The sequence below is a fragment of the Notothenia coriiceps genome, unplaced genomic scaffold (genome assembly GCF_000735185.1).
Source record: "Notothenia coriiceps isolate Sejong01 unplaced genomic scaffold, NC01 NC01_scaffold00015137, whole genome shotgun sequence".
NCBI classification, from domain to species: domain Eukaryota; kingdom Metazoa; phylum Chordata; class Actinopteri; order Perciformes; family Nototheniidae; genus Notothenia; species Notothenia coriiceps.
In genome coordinates this window covers 18,168-24,892 of record NW_011347838.1, presented here as the reverse complement: position 1 = coordinate 24,892, position 6,725 = coordinate 18,168, and the positions used below count along the sequence as shown (strand labels likewise).

At 39.9% G+C, this 6,725-nt stretch overlaps 1 long non-coding RNA gene across 1 annotated transcript in view; it reads left to right on the top strand.

The window, feature by feature from the left end:
* The first annotated feature begins 251 nt into the window (after positions 1-251).
* LOC104948798 (uncharacterized) overlaps positions 252-6,725 on the top strand; it is a 7,978-nt gene continuing 1,504 nt past the window's right edge. Inside the window, exons 1-2 of the long non-coding RNA XR_798732.1 lie at positions 252-264; positions 1,717-1,718. This is a non-coding gene — a long non-coding RNA (uncharacterized lncRNA). The remainder of the gene's footprint in view (positions 265-1,716; positions 1,719-6,725) is intronic.

The following is a 6,725-nucleotide window of genomic DNA, read 5'->3' as shown; positions in this document are numbered from 1 at the left end:
CAAAGTATGTCTATCCAATTAAATAGTAATTGAGTAAAAACTCATAGTCCCATCAGTGTGCAGCCCACACTGCTCCCAACACCTTCTCACCGTCAGAGCCATGTAAGCAAACTTTTTTCAAGTCCATAGATTGTCAAATGGGGTCATGTCATTATAATGCGCAGGCCACAACTGATGTTTATCATCGGTGCAATATTGATAGAGGCAAATTATATATTAAACTATCCCGTGTTGTACTGACTGCATGACTTTGAACAGAACATAGTTGTGTAAATGTAATTGCCCATGTCAGTTGGTAATAAAATTCCTATTTCTGAGTTCATTTTCTTTACTTCCTCCAGATGCTTCTATACTTTCGCTTCTGTGTATTCCTTTGTATTCCTCTCTTCCTCGCTCTCTGCTCCTACCGTTGACAACTCACCGTAAAGCTTTGTCCTTCTCGGACTTATCCCATATAGTAAAGCTTTACGTTTTTCCATATACATTTTAAGCCAAAGAGTCAGATGTGTGTGTGGTTGAGCCTGCACGCCTGTCTTGTCTATTGGATTACTATATAGAGGCACCTATTTTTATTCCAGCACACAGGGAGGAAGTTCAGCAATCCAAACATCAGTCTTGATATCACCATTCGGTCACCTTGCAATCAGATAATCTTGGAGACAAAAGTAATAAAAAAGGAAGAAATATGTTTTCATTTTTCCTTTGTCTTTTATTACGACAAGCCATGAGAGTAGGGATGTTAAGATTCACCGATTTGCATCGCTGCACCGGCATAAACGTTCAAAATGCGAGTGCACCAGTTGAAAGAGTGCACATCGGCTACAGTTTGGGTAGAACTCGCGATGCATCGATTGTAGCGTCTTTGCATCGATAAGAAAACGATTCATTCATATAATATCCTCTCATCCTGTCAGCACTCAGCAGAGTGAAGAGTGCTTCGCCACTACGGAGGCAGAGAGTCTCAGTTATCAACAAACATGGAAGTCGAGGAGAAAGAGAAACTGAGGGTGTTTCTCAATGTCGAGGAAGGCTCCTCCAGCGTACTTCGTAGCGGAAAATGTTGAGGCTGCACATGTGTAGACTCCGTGGTCCCCACAATGCTTTGCGCACGGACGAATTTCCAAATCTTTGGGGGAAATCGCGTTCCATTTATTGCGGGGCCTCGCATATTACGCACACCTGCACACCTGTTAGCCTGTTAGCCTGTTCCACCATTCTTCGTTTTCCGAGGCTAGGAAAAGGATTATTGCCTCGCTTCTGAAGCATCTGACTCGGAGGTACATGTGCTACCAAGAAAACGTCCTCGACATTGAGAAACACCCACAGTGCACATAAAAATACCTACAAATCAAACGTTTGGCAACACTTCAGATATTTCAAGAAAGACGGACAACTTGAAAAATCGCTCGCAAATTGTAAACGATACCGAGCCACTTTAAAGTACACAAGTAAGCTAGTACGACGTGGCGTCTAAAAGTAAGACATATGAGTTCAATCACTCAGTGAGGTGTTCTGTCAGTGAGAGTGGTGTTTAGTATACAGCAGACTGTGACGGCCAATAATAGTTTAAATGTCTTCCTTACAATTGTAAGCAGTTATGAAATACCTGTTTGTGAAAGGTTATTTGTATTTTTTATTGTTCCTATAGAAACCACACCAATGCTTTCTGCTCACTGTTGAGTTAGCCTATGAGTGTTAAGCACATCAGGCTGGCAGCTGTATGGGCATTGCACTGTGGTAGTTATTATTTGCAAATTGTTAATCATGGGCAATGCATCCTTAAATTGTTTAACTGTGAGGTGTTATAACATTGTACTGTACTCTGGAGACAGAGAGCACTACTACACTTGTGAAAAGGCCTGTTTTTGAAAGGTCCAAGTGTTTGTTTTTTTAAGGTAAAAAAGAAACAGCATGATGGGATGCGCAGTACTAGTAGAGGGAACCAAATATGTAAAGCACTTATTTGTTAATGTATGATTTGCTGCATATAAGGAATAAAACAAAATCCTCTGTTGTACCATATTGAAGTATCCTTATTTTGAATTGTGTTGAATTGTATCGCCCCGAATCGCATAATGTTGAATCAAATCGTATCGAACTGTATCGCAACAGGGGTGAATCGTATCGTATCGCATCGCCTGTTGCTTCAAATTTATCGTTAATGTATCGCATCGTTGGCAACGTATCGAGATGCGCATCGCATCGGCCTCAGTGATGGAGATGCACATCCCTACATGAGAGGCATAGTGACAACGGGAGTTTAAAAACAAAAAAAGGCCCATATAACAAAAAACAATGTTGTTTTCACTGAACTTCAATTATAATATATAAAATTGCCTATAATACTTGCTATTCTTTTACTATGTAATGTGTGCTGTGGATGTTTATTTCATTAACACTAAATAGGCTAAATAATGTAGTTTGCCCTATTCCATTGTGAGCATTTAAACTTATGCGTTGTGTCTGCTACCAAAAATTCAGTTTGGTCGGTGGGGTTTTAATGCTACACTGTTGAGTTTTTAGGTGTACTTCAAACAATGCCGCAAATCAAAGCATGCTGGAGACGGAGCTAATGAATGTTCACCAACAGTTATACCAAAATAAATATTGTATAACAGCTGTCAGAGATGTTCCAGGAAACATTTGGTGTTTTAAGTCTCTAACATCCTGCACCGGCGACCCAGCTGAGAATCAGACCCCAGCTTGTGTCCAGATGGCCCACTGCTCAGTTCCCCTTGGTGCTCTTCTCTTGAGCCTCAGCCATCTACACTCACTCTGCTGCTTCAGTGGATCTGTGGAGGACTGTGCCCTCCATCTTTCCCTAAGGGCTCAAAAAACTGAGGGCTGTGGTCAGAGATCGGACTGCAACTTCTGTGGGCAACCTATGAAAGAGTCCTTCCATGACAATTTGCTCGGTGGATTCAGGCATGATATCGTCTAACTTGAAGCGGCTTGTATAGGGATAATTTCTGTGGTGTGCCCCAGTCTACCAGCGATGCGACCCCATGACGAAGACATCATTCCTGTAGATGTTTTTTGCAGTTGATCTAGCTGCCTTCCTGCAGGCCAGGCGGTTTCAAAGGTTGGCAAAACAAAACCCCCCTCAGACAAAGAGTGGAAAATGTGTCTGTATCATTCACTTTCTTAATTATTGCACTACTCATCATGCACGTCCATTTGACAATAATCCTGATAACAATTTAAGTTAGTTTTTTGCCATTTTACAGACGGTTGCAGACCTTCCTCTGACAATCGATGCTGGTTTTTCATCAGAGGTTTGAAATGTCGTTGATAATTGCAGTGTTCAGTATTATATTGTGTATACAGTGAATGTTAAAAGCACTAAGAATGTGAACAAGGTAGAGGAAATTAGTGATAAGAGTTCAAAAGAAATAAACATAAAAAGGTTTGAGAAAAAGGAGTACATCATAGTTGCAGGTAGAGTGAATTATTATGTCAGGGAGAAAGATCATCCTCAGGACATTACTTTATATACACACTGATACTGAAAAGGGATTTGTTGATGTGGGGGTCAGGATCCAGAGCTTACACTTGTATTTGTGTGTAAAGAAATATTATTTGTGCATGGTGTGTCTTTTAGTGTTAATGGTATGTTCCCATTAACCCTCCTGTCGTGTTCGGGTCAAATCTAACCGATTTACTACCGTCATCAATCATTAATATATATTTGATTGCCTCACAGCCTTACAGTATGATATTCTCCACAGTATGGCATTTGAACATATACAATTGCTGATAGATTTGAGTGGTTTAATCAATTTTGATCACCTATGATGTTTCTGGTCAAAAATGACCATCATAGGAAATGGTTAACCCTGTAATGTTCATCCAACAGATACTCAAATCAGTGTAGTACACACCCACAAATCGATAAAATGTAAATTTTGGAATACATTTTTAGAGCCTATTCTTTGTATATTCACCTCAGTTATTTATGTAAACCAGTATTCTGAGATATTGTTTCCAGCTTCATACGGTGTTGAATAAAATGTTGTGGTGAAGTGCAGTTAAAACAGACCAGTCAAATTTGACCGTGAGTACCGGTCAAATACGAATTGGCCATGAACAGCACAGCAGGGTTACATTTATTATTGCATTTAAAGTACAATTAAGTTTATTCATTTCAAATTCTCTCTTCATCATGACCCATTTTCACACACACACACACACTCTCTTAGAAAATAAACTACACTCCCGACAGTATGCTACTGTACATGGCAGAATGCAGCTTTAAAGCGGGTGATATTGCTAACTTTTTTACTTGACAGCATGCACATGGTCTATTCGGTAACAATACTATTCCAGCGGGCAGAGCTGATGGCTGCCACTCTACACAATGCCCAGGTTCCACCAGACACACACCATGTGTTTTAAAGCATCCAAAAAGCAGCTCTCAGCTCTGCTCAGCTATTGCGTCTGAAGATTAGCTTTGGCCAGGAGATGCCACATCAGCTGAGACAACAGAATCCAGCTTTACATTAAAGTGTGTATTTTCTACGAGTAAAAGGTTGAATCTACTAAAGCCTTTTAAGAGCAGTAGGATATTAATAATTTCTCATGCACACAGCGATACACCTATAGTGAGGCCCTGCTAAGCATGTGTAGCAGCTGATCAAGCAGAACAAGTTTCCACTTTGGCAATGAAGCAGAATTAATAACCCTGAACAACAATTACTGTGGCTCACACATACACCCGGACAAATAAATGCACATCCACAGGACATATCCACACACATCCCTTTGGATTAACTTAAATAAGTATGCTAACTGTAAGATTTCTCCAATCAGGGAAAGACCACAGCATCCAGCAGAACAGTGTGCCATTTCAATCAGGCCGCTTATGTGGTTGTATACTTTGTTGGTGTAATAAAGGATAGTTAATCACGAGAAGCAACGAGAATAAAATGTATGAGCAATTTTAATTTGAGCATGAATCCAAAAGCAAGAAATTGGATAAAAGAGAACATGGAACTTCATTCATTAAAAATAAACAATTCACATGACGGTATAGGAAAGATTATTTCAATTTTATTAAATAACATGTCGTCAGATGAGAGTTACTGGTCTTCAATGACTTGTGTAATCTTATAAAGTCTTCTTTAATACAAAGCTAGGACTGATTAATTTTTCATTTTGCAGATATTTCTTACAACCAGGGATGGAAAGAATACTACAAATGTTAAAAGAAAATTACTGAAGCCTTGAACATTTGAGATAAAAAATACACAAACAAATTATGTAACTGTAAAATCTACCCCTTACGGAAACATAACCGAAGAGTGAGAGATGACAAGTTAAAGAAGACATTGGAAGGTGAGAGAAAAAGGGAAGTCAGGGAAGACAGACAGGAAGAGAAAGGAAGTGGAGAAGGAGAGGGAGTAAGCATGTAAGATGAGAAAATAACAAATTATATTAACTAAGGTCAATTAATGTAGCAAGGGAAAACAATTAAATGTTTCCCATGCATATATTGACCATGAAAACAACATATAACAGGTTAAAGGTTTCAATATATAACCAACATATCCACTGCATTGATTATTTAAATGGTGCTGCAGACAACGTGTGGTTTTTATTACAGAAATCAATGGAGGTTTAATTGCCAACAACACACAGTCAGAGTTGCAGTTAAAACAACAAAACAAACAATGGAAAGGATTGGGGTGAGATGTCGGCAGAGACTGAACCTCATGAGAGTAGGAAGACAGAGGGCCTTTCTCATTTCACTAATTTCCCCTCCTCGACTCCTATCCTCGACTCCTATCCTCGTGTCATAGTCCCGCTCACAGGAGATGCGAGCAGAGGAGCCGAGGGGGGGAACCGAGGAGAGAGGTGGGGAACCATCTGGCGGTTAGAGAAATGAGAACTCCTCTCCTCCGAGCGGTCATTTTAAAGAGACGTCCATTAATGATGACAGGAGGCACAGCAGCACTCTGTCAGATGGACAGATGTGTTCATGATGACTTATATATTTACTTTTAATTAATTGACAGTGCGGTATAACGAGACAATAACAGGCTACAGATGCGGACATATACACACATATATATACTGTATATAGGTATATATATTTATATAAATATATACAATTTCAGATTCAAACAAGTATAAGAGCACTCAAAGCATAATAACGTAACTGGATATATCCCACCTCCCCCGGCGTAAACGAAATTACGGGCCAACATTTTTATTTACAAGTATTAAAAGTAAGCATAGGACACCAAACCAACTGAGACCTGTCTGTCCGCCGCATCTGCACACACACACACACACACACACACACACACACACACACACACACACACACACACACACACACACACACACACACACACACACACACACACACACACACTACGACACACACACACACACACACACACACACACACACACACACACACACACACACACACACACACACACACACACACACACACAACTCCTAAAGCATAAACAGGCTACAGCCGTTGTGTATTTTATTATGTGAAGCACTAAATGGTCTTAGACAAATATCGACTCTTTGTTTGTAGATATCTACTAAACTAAAGCAAATAAAGAGAATAGGCCTGTTATACCGAGTTATATATATTTTACACACTGCTCTGCTTTCTGCACGGACCTCACAGCTGTTCTCTCTGTAAACATCGCATCGCGATGAAAGCAGTTTCTAAAATAATATCCAGGGGATGCATGCAGAGCTGT